Below are 14,401 nucleotides of genomic sequence, written 5' to 3'. Positions count from 1 at the left end.
TTTAATATCTTGCAATTTAATATGTGTATTTGGAGCTGTATATAAATTAAGAGTACTGGAAAAGAGTATAACATTTGCTATAACATGAAAGAACCAGTTAAGTGAGATAAGCCAAAAAAGCGGGGGGGATGAATATTAGATGATCTCACTCATAGGTAGAATTTAAAAACAAGGACAGAAAGGGAAAATACAAAGTAAAATGGGCTGAGTGTAGTCTGTTGCACCTTAGCAAAGGATTCTGGGGAAAGAGGGGAAGGGAGATAAGGAGTGGACCTCCAGGCCCTGATGCATAGAAGTGAAAAAGGACCTAAGAAGTTGGAGGTGACCATAATGATCCTGGTCTATGCTCCCAAAGGGATAAAGAATAGGAAAGCTTTCAAGGAAGGAGATGGGATATGGAACTCTGGTGGTGGGAATTGTGTGGAAGTGTAACCCTCTAATACTGTGGTCTTCTTGATATTTTTTATTTTATAAATAATTTTTTTAAAAAGGTTAGGAGTGAGAGTGTTTTTCAGACACCAATACATAGAGATGACTGTAGACATGCATCAACAGCTCTACTATAAACCATTAACTTTCCAATAAAGTGATCTGGGAAAAAATAATTTTTCCTGTAATGATCAAAATAAATGAATCACAACCCAAAGATTTATACCATCTCTCTTAAAAATATATGTTTGGGGCTGGGTGGTGGCGCACCTGGTTGAGCGACATGTTACAGTGCAAAAGGACCCGGGTTCGAGTCCCTGGCTCCCACCGGCAGGAGGAAAGCTTTGCGAGTGGTGAAGCAGGGCTGCAGGTGTCTCTCTGTCTATCTCCTCCATCCCTCTCGATTTCTGGCTGTTTCTATCCAATAAATAAAGATAATTTTAAAAAATTAAAAATTATAAAAATATATATTTTTTATTTATTTACTTTTATTATTGGATAGACAGATGAATTGAGGGGGAGGGAGAAATAGAAGGAAAAATACAGAAAGAGACACTTGTAGCCCTCCTTCACCACTCATGAAGCTTCCCCCTGCAGGTGGGGACCAGGGGGTTGAAACTGTAATGTGTGCATTTAACTAGGTGTGCCACCACCTGGTCCCTATACCATCTCTTTTAGTTACCACTTAGGTCCCAACTAGAGAAGTAAAATAATATGAATAGAAGTTCCAGATGTCGTGGTATTATCTTAGCACTCATCAGCTACAGAGAACATGTTACTTTTTTTTTAATTTTTTTTAATTTTTTTATTTTATTTTTATTTTATTTATTTATTCCCTTTTGTTGCCCTTGTTGTTTTATTGTTGTAGTTATTATTGATGTCGTTGTTGTGGGATAGGACAGAGAGAAATGGAGAGAGGAGGGGAAGACAGAGAGGGGGAGAGAAAGACAGACACCTGCAGACCTGCTTCACCGCCTGTAAAGGGACCTGCCTGCAGGTGGGGAGCCGGGGGCTCGAACCGGGATCCTGACGCCGGTCCTTGAGCTTAGCACCACCTGCGCTTAACCCGCTGCGCTACAGCCCGACTCCCCAGAACATGTTACTTTTTAATCCATCTCATTTTCTTCTAAAGACATACCAGTGGAGTTGCTACGGCTATGATAGCAATACCCATTTTACAGAGAAAAATCACTATGGCTATCTATTTTTAGAATCAATACTTCTTGCCCTGTCTGCCTAGTATGCCTGTACACTTGTAAATTGCTTTGACTTCACCAGAAATGGCATGAAGATGCCAGGCAGTAGTGCACCCAGTTGAGCACACATGTTAACATGCACAAGGACCCAGGTTTAAGCCCCCACTCCCCACTCTGGGGGTGGTGGGCTTTACAAGTAGTAAAGCATGATGCAGTCACCTACCTTTCTCTCTCTCTTTACCTACCATTCCTTTCTCAATTTCTTTGTTCTTTCAAATAAAAAAGAGAGAGAGAATCAAAAATGGGGGGAAAGTCATGGGGAGTAGTGGATTGGTAGTGCTAGCACAGAGCCCCTCATCCCCCTGCAATAACTCTGGTGGCAATGAAGAAAAGAATTAAAAGAAAAAAAGTGAAGAACAGAATGGATGGGAGGGCCTCCTTGATGAGCTGCACAGAGAACACAAAAAGAACCTGGGGGATATCTAGGAACTCATTGAGCAGGAAGCAAGAGACTATCCAGCTGTCATATCAGACTCTAGCTCCCATCAAGACAGGGCTGGGAGTCTGCCAAAACTACAAGCTAAATTCATCTTTTACTTGCCTTTACTTTTTACACAAAATCTGCCCAACAGCCCTAGGTTGGGGCATTAAGGGGTTTGGATGAAGGGATGCCATGTTGACAATCCTGGGTCTTGCAGGTCCTGTGGCTAAATGGAGAAGAGCAGAAGACAAGAAAGCTAAGTGTCACAGGCTCCTTCCCTGGAGGACAACTGTCTCACCTTGCAAACTTTTAATATATAAATAAAACTCACAATATTTTATTGCAATAATTTGAAGGGTTTCCAGTCTCTGTGAGTCCCGCAGCTTTAAAGAGCAAACATCAAATAGCTTAGCCAGTACCTGAGGTCTACTTTTTCAGTTCCACTGTGTAGCCTGATCCAAAGCAAAACCGAAACCCCAGAAACTCTTCCCTTCACCCCCCAGCAGGGCAAGTTGGGAGCAGCCGGAACCTAAAACAAGTGAGCCTGGGCTAACCCTGGATTCTGGGTTAATACTGCCTGTTGAGGTAAAGAACCTTGTATGGGTGATTTCAACCTGCTCCAGAGTTTACAGGGGGGTGAAATGGCCAAATGCAAGTTCAAACCATCAATGCCAGCTAAAAGGACATGGGAAGGGTTTCAGATCAGCACCAACCTAAAGCCACTTTCCACACAGCAGCCACATGGTCTATGCCCACTTATATGGCGGGAATTACTCCAAGCTCTCCCTGCCCCAATTATGCACAAGTTAACATAAAGACATCTTAAACAGGGGACCCCATTTCCATATTCAGGGGGAGGTGAGCACAGTAGATGATGGACCGTTGATTGGACACACCTCCTGATCATTAGATGGGGTTACATAATCCCTTACACAAGGCTGGAGAACATCTCTGTGGAGATGAGTTCAGCATAAACACCCCGTTCTCCCCACTCTCAACACCAGAAAGGAAGCCAGTTTTCAACACAACTGAAAGATACTGTGTGTGGGGGGGGGTACTGTTGTGAGGTTATAATATCTAGGGCTGCCAGAAACTTGAGGGTACTGCAGCAGAAAGCTGGCCAAGGTGCTGTTCACCCAGCCACCAAACGCCTTAGCCCTCCGGCCTGCAGTCACTAGCCCTAAGTTTAAGGTCCGGCAGAGCCACAGAGCAGTGGTTCTAACCTACAACTAGCAACATCAAAGCAACCTTGTTCAAGAAAACAGACACCTGGGCTTCCCCCCCCCCCCCCACACACACACCAATCCAGTTCCTCTCCCCACCACTTCTGTTCCAGTCAGGTTCACCCACTGCCGCCACAGAACTTAGGAGTCCTCAGGCAGCCCGGACAGTTTCAGTTGGGACCATTCAGCACCATCAGTGTTTTTCCTTTTAAATGATGATCAAACGTGGGGCATAACTTGGAATAGGAGTGGGAGGCATTGACATTGTCAGCAGTCGGGCAAGACTCCTCAGTGGGGTAGGAGTTTGTTATCTGACTGGTTTTGTTCGGAGGGAGGGCACGGGTGAACTTTAGTGATCTTGCTTTAGAAACATCCTGAGGAGGGGGGCTAAGATGAAAGGGAGAAGGGAAAGATAGCCCTTCTGTTTTTGCCTTACCACCTCCCACCCCCTGCAACCAGCATCACCAGAATCTCTCTCTCTTGTTCTCAACCAAAATCAGAGACAGGGAGAGGTCGGGTCGGCCTGCACGAAACCCGAGGAGCAGTGGAAAATGCAGGTGCTGCAGGAGCCCCACAGCTGAGCATCAGAAAAGAGCCTTATTGCCAGAGCGCTGGTGCCACCAAGCCTGGCTGGAGGCAAGCGAGCAAGGAGCGCGCGGTGCCTATAGGGTTACAGCGCGGGTGATTGACGCGCGGAGGTCACTTGAGGCTCTCCTGCTCCCCCAGCACCAGGCCTGGCAGTGAGCTCAGCCCACCCCTGGCCCTGCACGCTGTGCGGCCGTCTCCCACCCCCGACCTCGCGCCTGGTCCCTGCTCCCGCAACCATACACCTTGCCCGAGAAAGGCAAAGACAAAATGGAATCGATAGCTCGCTGTTATTTCACTTCCCCCCGGGCGGTCGCAGGGTGGGGGGAGGGGGGAGGGGGAGGGAACCCACAATAAATAAAGAAAGCACAAGGAATCTATCAGCCGAATAACAATCCAGAGTCCCCTACCTTCGGCCTTGGGATGGCAAACTGGTCCTGTGTTCTCTGACCCACGGAGCCAGCCCCTTCTTCATGAATTATTCCGGTCAGTCGGGATTTTGTGCATTTTTTTCATGAACACCTGTTTCAAGTAAGGGGTAAAGACCTTATTGAAAGAATTGTCCTTAGAAAATAACCTGTGCGCACATATGTCCATCCAGGCATGCATGCGTGTTTGTATACACACATATACACACGGAATATACATGTACATTGGAGCACCAAACTAGGCAGTTGGATAATGGGAGAGTCGGCTGGTTGTGAGCATGCTCGCTGGGAACAGATCCACCCTCTGTTATTCCTCTGAATAAATATAAATCACGATCAGAAACCCAAACAGTAGCATCCCTTTTGAATTCCTACTGCTGAAAAACACGGAATAAATTCAGCCCCGCAGTCACAGAATCTAATCAGCAGCTGTTTTCTGAATCCAGAGCCAACCCATGCCTTGCTTGTCTTTTTCACTAGGAGTCCAAACCTCTTTTTTTTTTTTGAAAGGGGTTTTTAACCTTTTAAAGATACAGTGCACCAATTATCACTTGTGAATAGCTATCACTGCACACAGGAAGCCAGCTCTATGCCCAGAGCTACAGGGCAGGTTTGCATGCAGCGGTAATGATTTCATTTATCAGTGCCTAGATAGATAGAAGAATGCCAGACGTAAAATTAAACATTTATTGCTGTGATGAGCTCCTCAGTGACTAATCAGAATGTTATGTAAACACTGTGCTCCTACACTTCTGAGCACATGTTCAGGGGTCAATGCAGGGAAGTCTTGTCTGTACAAGTTGTCCCCTCACCAGCCCCTGACAGCTGATAAAGGAGTAGGAAGCCGACCAAGGTGGCTGAAGGAAGTGGGGGCCTCTGCCACCCCCCCCCACACACACACACACACACTCCACCACCACCCGGTAACCAGGGACTGCTCTCTCAATCCTGCCCTGCAGCCTCAGGCACCTGACCTCAAACCAAAGGCTCCCTTTCGCTCCACATCTACACTAGAATATAACCAAGACCTGAACTGTCTTCAAAGCACTTTTATTTCAAGCAGAATCTGGAATGGACACTACTACCAAGGCATTTAGAATCTCTTAAGACTTGGGCTTCAATCCTCCTTCAAGATTTGCTAAAAAGACAGTTTTGTTTATTTACTGCATTTTTTTAAACAAGCATGGAGTTAGATAAATGGGGTGGTGGGGAATAAACAACCCTCAGCCCAACCGTTGTTTTTAAGGTTTAATTTCCTTTTTCTTTCTTTCCATTTTTTTAAATAAGACTTTATTTTTTAATATTTATTTATTCCTTTTTGTTGCCTTTATTGTCTTATTGTTGTAGTTATTATTGATGTCATTAATTTGGATAGGACAGAGAGAAATGGAGAGAGAAGTGGAAGACAGAGAGGAGGAGAGAAAGAGACATCTGCAGACCTGCTTCACCACTTGTGAAGCGACTCCCCTGCAGGTGGGGAGCCGGGGGCTCCAACCAGGATCCTTACACCTGTCCTTGCACTTTGTGCCACCTGTGCTTAACCCACTGCGCCACCCACTCCCTCATTATTTTTTTTTTTAATGAAAGAATGAGAGAGCAAGCAGAGGACCAGAGCCTTACTCAGCTCTGGCATAAGGTAGTTCTGAGGATTGAACTTGTGGCCTCAGGGACCTCAGGCATGCAAATTAGTGTTATAACAGACTGAGCCACCTCCTAAAACCCAGTTGATTTAAGTATGTGTGTGTGTGTGTGTGTGTGTGTGTGTGTGTGTGTGTGTGTGTGTGTATGATTTGGATGATATTTTTTCCAGGTTTAGTTATCTTTTAAAGGGTATCACTGAGAAGAAACCAAAACTCTCAGCCTCACTCATGTTTTGAAAGGAAGAAAAATGTGATCTCTAGTTTCTTTTCTACCCTGGAAGGGGGAGTAGCAGAGTTTCTAGATATCCAGATGGTACTGGCTGCTTGTGGTATGGTTCTTTTTCAGCACCAGCAGCAGTTTACCTGAAGAGCGACCCAAGTGTCTCCACCACAGTTCCCCAGGGTATGTCTCCCCAGAGCTCAGTCCTTCCCTGCCTCATCCTGCTGGACAAACATCTGAAACCAATGTCACTTTCTTACTTCTTTGCAGGCTCTGCTTTCTCTACCTCTCCTAAACACACACACACACACACACACACACACACACACACACACACACACACTTCTCTCCTCCCCTCTCCCTTCCAGAGCTCTTAAGTAGAAAATTATCATATTTCATGTGTCATGGCCTTAGCTAGCTGGGCCTGTCATTGATTGGCTAAGCACTGGCAGCCGGAAATGTCACCAGCCACACATCTTAGCACTGGCTCTCCTGTGGCCACCACAGACCTGAGCCTAGAAGGCTCTGTGACAAGGCTCAGACCTACCACAGGGATCCTGTCACTCTTCTCCCTGATCAAGCCTCCCAATCCTCCCCCTGCTTCTCTCCTCACCTAGTCTTGGGGGAGGGGACATCCAGGGCCTGTGGAAGGAACCTCAGCTATACTGAGAGCTAGCACTGCCTCCAAGGGCACTGAGAAAGGGCTAGAATGCCCATTCTCCCCAGCCAGCATGATGGAGGAGAATCTGAAGATATTTCCATTCAGTTTTAATAATTTGGAGGAAATGTTCCTGAGAAAGCTAATCTCTCTTCACAGTAAAAGAGGAAAGGGGACAGGGGAGAATTATCTGTAAGGCTGGGTGAAAACAAGATATTTTGATACATAGGAATTTATCTGCTGCTGCTATGTATTCCCTACCAACAGCACAGGCACTATGGTATCATAATTATAATGTCCCAAAATTGTCATAGAATCCAGCAGGCACTCCAGTCCATCATCTTCCCTGAAACAGAAAGCTCTTAACCTTCCAGAAAACATATTTCTTAACTGGTTTTATAATGCCCTTTGATGCCACTTAGCTTTTAAGAGGAAAATGGCGGTTGTAGCTTTGGCTGTGATTAGGTTAGATCCTCCTGCAGTTCTTTAGGCAGGTTAGATCCTCCTGCAATTCTTTAGGCAGGTGTAATGTGGCTCACCAGTGGTCTCGCCTTATTCTGTTCTCCTAACAATACTCAACCCTATCTCCCTCAATTTTCTTTGTAAAACCTTCATCTCATAAAGTGAAATGTGAACTGGGTATGGTGTATTGAATCAAAGCAAAGGACTCTGGGGAAGGAGTGGGGGGGAGGTGGGAGAGAATTTTGGGGTCCTGGTGCATAATTAAATTATACTCATGGACAGTGACTACACTGTAAAGCATTAACTCCTTCAATTAAAAATTTTTTTTCAGGGGGTAGATGGCATAATGGTTATGCAAAGAGACAGACTGTCATGCCTGAGGTTCCGAAGTCCCAAGTTCAATCCCCCACACCACCATAAGCCAGAGCTGAGCAGTGCTCTGGTGTTTCTCTCTGTGTCCATCTCTCTCAAAAATAAGATAAATAAAATACTTTAAAAATTTTTCTCCAAACCTTTTTTTTTCTGACTTTCTTTTATTGGGGAATTAATGTTTTACATTCAACAGTAAGTACAATAGTTTGTACATGCATAACATTCCCCAGTTTCCCATATAACAATACAACCCCACCAGGTCCTCTGAATCCTTCTTGGACCTGTATTCTCCCCACCCACCCACCCCTGAGTCTTTTACTTTGGAACCTTTAATTAGGGAACATTGTTCTTTAGTCTTAGAGAACAGACACCCAGAGGTAGCAGAGGCCTCAAGGTCATTCAGTCCAGTCACCTATAAGATGTTCTATTCGCTCCACTACTTCTACATTGGGACTTTCAGTTTTAGGAATCACAAGTAGGATATCTATCTACTTCCCACCTCACACTCCATATATATATGGCTGGGCAGTAGCACAGCTGGTTGAAGACACACAGGCACACATTACAATGTTCAAGGATCTGGGTTCAAAGCCCTGGTCCCCACGTGCAAAGGGGAAATATCAAGAATGGTGACACAGCATTACAGGTGTATTTCTGTCTCATTCTCTATCTTCCCAAGCCCTCTCAATTTCTCTTTGTCACTACCCTAAATAAACAAATAAATAAACATTTTTAAAAAAATTACAGAACCAGAGGCCAAATGGTGGCATACGTGGTTGAATGTACATGTTAGAATATGCAAGGACTCAAATTTGAGCTCCCAGTCCCCACTTGCAGGGGGAAAGCGAAGCAGTGTTGCAGGTGTCTCTGTCTCTCTCCCTCTCTACACCCCTTACTTCTCAATTTTTGGCTATCCAATAAATAAATAAAGATAATAAAAAATTAATCATATGACAAAAGCATTGGTGGTGGTGCTGGGAACCAGAAAAAAAATTGGATCAATAAAAGCAACATTTTGAAGAACTTGCTGATTGCATGGAGGAGCTGTGACATGGATGAGGAAACAGTGCTTAATGCTCATGCATTATTCTGCACCAGGTCCCTAAGAAGGGGCACAGATTTCTGGAAAAAAGACCTGGAATACCCCACACTTATAGGATTAAAGATTAGACAGAGGTCCTGGTCCTGGTCATCATTTGAGAGGCAAGTTAAAAGAAATCAGGAACTAGACAGCTCTCTCACACAGAATTACTGACACAGTGATAATTCCACAGCTTCTTTGGAAGGTGAGAGGTTTGTCCTTAATATGGGTAGAAGTCAGAAGCTAAACAGTGGTAGATTCTAAATCATTTTTGGGGATGCCACAAAAAGGAATCTAAATGTTCAGATAAGACATAAGATATGACAGAGATATCCAGAAGATATAATGTTAATCTGGAATTCCAGAAAGATACATCATTAATGAAGGGGGGAAATGATAATCATGGAAAAAGTAGAATAATTCTTTGAACTGAAGACTTTAGACTTTAGACCACACAGATCTATTGGTAATGTATACACAATCACTGAAAGAATGGATACTCCATTCTAGCTTTTGCTTGGAATTCCAAGAAAAAAAGAGGATTGCAGAAATCAAACTGCTTAAAAGAAGAGAAAACCAGACACACATCATACCTGTCATCTGTTATACTATGTTAAAAGGCAATGATACATACTTTTTATAAAATTCCAAGACAATAGTATTCTATTTCAAAAACTCTACCAGTTTTCAACCTACAATTTTTCTCATATATAATGACAAAAGAAGGTGACAGAGATAGCTCACCTGGCAGGGTGTATACGTTGCCATACTGTGGCCCATGTTCAAGACTAAGCTCTACATGGGAGGTGTTGTAGCACCAGGGAAAACTTTCGTACTGTGACTCTCTCTGTCTCTGTCTCTCTCATAAATGAAAAACCCAGGAACACTGAAATCGTGTAAGAATGAGGCCATATTGAGCAAGTTGCAGTATATATACACAATGGAATACTAGTCAGCTATGAAAAATGGTGACATCATCATTTTAAGCCCATCTTGGATGGACCTTGAAAAATTCATGTTAAGTGAAGTAAGTCAGAAACAGAAGGATGAATATGGGATGATCTCACTCTCAGGCAGAAGTTGAAAAACAAGATCAGAAGAGAAAACACAAGTAGAACCTGAACTGGAATTGGCATATTGCACCAAAGTAAAAGACTCTGGGGTGGGTGGGTGGGGAGAATACAGGTCCAAAAAGGATGACAGAGGACCTAGTGGGGGTTGTATTGTTATATGGAAAACTGGGAAATGTTATGTATGTACAAACTATTGTATTTACTGTAAAACATTAATTCCCCAATAAAGAAATTAAAAAATAAGTGAGGCCAAAGCTCTAATGGAAAAAAATGAATAAACAAGAAAGGATATTCAAAGATAGAAACTGGAGGGCCAGAAGGTGACACACCCCATTAAGCATAACATGGGCAAGGATCCGGATGCAAGCCCCCATTCCCCACCTACAGGGGGGCACTTCACAAGTTGTGATGCAGTACTGCAGGTATCTCTCTTTCTCCCCCCCCATCTCCCCTCTCAGTTTTTCTTTGTCCTATCAAGTATAACAGAAAGGAAAAATTAAAAAATAAAAGGAAAAATGGCAGTTGGGAGTAGTAGATCTGTAAGACTGGCATCGAATTCCAGAGGTAACTCTGGTGGCAGTTAGCTGTTGGACTCAGGCAAAAATTGGTAAAGGCATGGGCCCCTTGGAATATACCTAAAATAGACTTCTTAGCTTCTTCCAAAATGGAGACCCCCAAGTCTCATCTGCTATATTCATACCATTAGTTTTCTGATTATTAAACAATTTATTCTGCCTTACATCTTTTTAATTTTTATTTATAAAATGGAAATACTGACATGACCATAGGATAAGAGGGGCGCATTACCACACATTTCCCACTACCAGAACTCTGCATCCAATCCCCTCCCATAATAGCTTTCCTATTCTTTATCCCTCTGGGAATATGGACCCAGGATCATTATGGGGTGCAGAAGGTGGAAGGTCTGATTTCTGCAATTGCTTCCATGCTTGACACAGGAATTGGCAGGTCGATCCATACTCCCAGCCTGTCTCTCTCTTTCCCTAATGGGGCAGGGTTCTGGGGAGGCAGGGCTCTAGGACACATTGGTGGAGTCGTTTGCCCAGGGAAGTCAGTCGGGTTGGCATCCTGGTAGCATCTGGAACCTGGTGACTGAAAAAGAGGTAAGATACAAAACAGGGGAAAATTGTTAACTAATCATGAACCTAAAGGCAAGAATATTGCAGATGAAGATTTGGGGTCTTCATTTTGGAAAAAGCTGGTAGGTCTATTTTAGGTATATTCCAAGGAGTCTGTGACTTTACTAGTTTTTGCCTGAGCCTGACATCTAATATGCAGGTGGACCCAGGTTATTGTCTGGGGAGATGGTGTCATAGTTGGAAAAAGGACTAGAAAGCTGGATGAGGGAAGAGAGTAGCTCCCAAGTATGGGGAAAATATATATTGTTAACTTTAAACCCCATCAATTTGATCTGGGGCCCATATTCAGCACAGAAGCCTATTCATATCAACTGATACAGCATTTGCTGATCCCAGCCTAAGCAATGCAACCAGTACCACCTCAGCATGTTTCACTTCAGACTGTGTCAGAGATGTCAGGCATGGAATGTCAACCCTCCAGCTTCATTACTCTGGTGAGATCTTTCCTAGCTTATAGAACTCCTTAATTCCATTTTGGGTGGTGCACTTCTAAACAAAACCTCTAAACCTAGATATAGACCAAGACCCATGAGATAGGGCATATGTACATGCATCTATAAGTTAAGAGAAAACATATACCTTAAAGTAAAAGTGCAAAATAGTTGGCAGTGGGTGAGTAAATGAAGCAAACAAGTAAAAAGACCTAAAATGAAACTATAAAGTACCTAATGAAATATTTCTACTTAGACCTAGATACCTTCCTCACCTACTTCTTATTACATGTCCCTCAATGACTCCAAAGCTAACTTTGTCAGACAAAGTAAGGACTACAAAAGCTGAATAAGGACAAGAGACTGGCACACTTTAGTGATGACTCTTTAGTCACTACCAGGCCACCCCATCACCTGGGGCCTTAGTCAGGGAGCCCTGTGATTCCCACACAGACATGATGGGCCTAGACTTCTAACAGATCCCTCTTACCACTGTCACTGGTCATCTGCATCAGGAACAACATAATGGACCCCTTTGTGGGCCCCTATAGGACCTTGCCTTCAATGTGGACCAGCAATGGTAGGGACTTTTCCATTCTCTGAAGGGATGTTGGACAATATACTCTAACTACCACCCAAGGAAGACGGATCCTGAAATTAGTGTAGCCTGGAATGTTCCTAGTCATGACCACAGAATGGGAACTCAGACCTACAGGGATACAGAGGTTACATAGGCTCCTAAGCTGAATCTGCTTTATATCTTAATGCTTTTTCGGCCACCAAGTTTCAGATGCTACCATGACACCAATATAACTTCCCTGGGCAGATGACCTCACCAATGTGTCCTAGAACCCCACCTCTCCAGAGCCCAGCCCCTATAGGGAAAGATAGAAACAGGCTGGGAATATGGATCAACCTGTCAATGCCCATGTCCAGTGGAGAAGCAATTACAGAAGCCATACCTTTTACCATTTATGATCCTGGGTCCACACTTCCAGAGTCATAAAGAATAGGAAGAGATGAGATGCAGAACTCTGGTGGTGGGAATTGTGTAGAATTGTACTCCTCTTATCCTATGGTTTTGTTGATCATTATTAAAGCAATAAAAAAAGAAAGAAAGAAAGAAAGAAAGAGAGAGAGAGAGAAAGAAAGAGAGAGAGAAAGAGAGAAAGAAAGAAAAAGAAAACCTGAAGGAAATAAAAGAAACTGTATCACCCAAATATCCCTAATTAATTTTTAATTAATTAATTTATTTATTCCCTTTTGTTGTCCATGTTGTTTTTATTATTGTTGTCATCGCTGTTGGATAGGACAGAGAAAAATGGAGAGAGGAGGGAAAGACAGAGAGGGGGAGAGAAAGATAGACACCGGCAGACCTGCTTCACCACCTATGAAGCGACTCCCCTGCAGGTGGGGAGCCAGGGACTCGAACCTGGAACCTTATGCTGGTCCTTGCGCTTTGCGCCACGTGCCTGACTTCCCTTAATTAAATTTTTGATGGAAAAGGTAAGCCAAGATAATGAATTCAAGGAAGGAAGTGATATGTTATGATAAAATGTAATCAATGAAGAATTAAGTATAAAATAATTATGATGTGGTTGTAAAGTCTAACTTAATTGTTAGAAATTTTAAGTATATGATATATAATCATATAATAATGCTTTATAGTATTATATATACTCAAATTACATATTATAGCATATCAAATAATGTCATTATTTTAGATGACTGTTCATTATGTAGAAGTTTATTATATGTGTATTTCCATATTTAATTCATTATTATATGTTACTATGTTATATATAGTTAATCTCATAAAATATTCCTAGATTAATTATTAATTAATTAATTATTAATTTATTAAAATTAATTATTAATTTTACATAGTAAATTAATTATTAAACTAAAATTACATAAATATAACCTATGTAATCTAGAGTCAAACTTCCATATGAGTTCATAAAAGCCTGGAAAATTTCACAGGAGTGGATAATATTGCTTAAATGAAAAATAGGGTGAGATATTTCTATAACCTTGGGAGAACTATGGTGGTTATCCTTGGGGACCTGGGGACACAGAACTTTGAGAATGGCTGTAAGGCAGAAAGAACTATACCTCTAATCTCTTATAATCTTGTAAGTCACTAATAAAAACATTTTACAGGTGAGAGGATAATTATGTGACAAGCGATAAAACTGAATTGTAAATCAATGAGAGAAAGATTATTCTACAAATAGCTTCAGTAGCACACTGAATGAAACATTTTAATTAAGTGTTCTAACACCAATATTTTACAAAATGTATTTTATTTGCACGAAAAAAATATTACACAAGCAAAAAAATGTGGTGTAATTGATCAGTTAATGATAGAATGCTATAGTATTTTTTAAATCATGGAAAGAAAAAAATATGCTTGGTTGCTGTATGTTTAAGTACCATTGTGGTAAGCTAAATAATGGCCCAAAAGATGTGTTATTAATTTCCAGAAACTGTGAATATTACCTTATATGGCAAAAGATGTGATTGAGTTAAGATCTTGTTCCAGGGAAAATATCCTGAAATATCTTGGAAGGCGTTAAATGAATCCACAAGTATGTGTTTAAGAGGGGAGCAGAAAGCTGAAGAGGAAAAGGTTCTGTGACAGAGAACAAGATTATAGTGATGCAAACACAAGCCAAGGAAATTCAGAATATAACAGGATCTGGGAAAGTTAAGAAACAGATTCAGCTCTAGAGCCTCTGGAGGAAGCACCCCCTTGCTGGCAACGTGATCTCAGTCAAGTCAATCTTATTTCAGATTTCTAGTACCTAGAACTGTAAGCAAATAAATATATTGTTTTAAATCACAAAGTATGTGCTCATTTGTTACTGTATCCATATGAAACTAATAAAACTAGAACAATGAAAAACAACACTTCTTAGAGAGTATAATAATTATTTTTCCAACTATGACATCATCCCCC

General features: G+C 42.2%; 1 protein-coding gene across 3 annotated transcripts in view; it reads right to left on the bottom strand.

Annotated features, from left to right (window-relative positions):
* The window catches only part of HIVEP3 (HIVEP zinc finger 3), a 577,811-nt gene that overhangs the window by 452,071 nt on the left and 111,339 nt on the right, over window positions 1-14,401 (bottom strand). For all 3 annotated transcript variants that reach the window (XM_060206103.1, XM_016189578.2, XM_060206104.1), the window contains exon 2: window positions 4,325-4,436. The gene's annotated coding sequence lies outside the window, so the exon portion shown is untranslated. The remainder of the gene's footprint in view (window positions 1-4,324; window positions 4,437-14,401) is intronic.

This window comes from Erinaceus europaeus, chromosome 13, assembly GCF_950295315.1.
Source record: "Erinaceus europaeus chromosome 13, mEriEur2.1, whole genome shotgun sequence".
Classification (NCBI taxonomy): Eukaryota; Metazoa; Chordata; class Mammalia; order Eulipotyphla; family Erinaceidae; genus Erinaceus; species Erinaceus europaeus.
The sequence above is the reverse complement of the archived record's forward strand: the minus strand, read 5'-3'. Positions and strand labels throughout refer to the sequence as shown.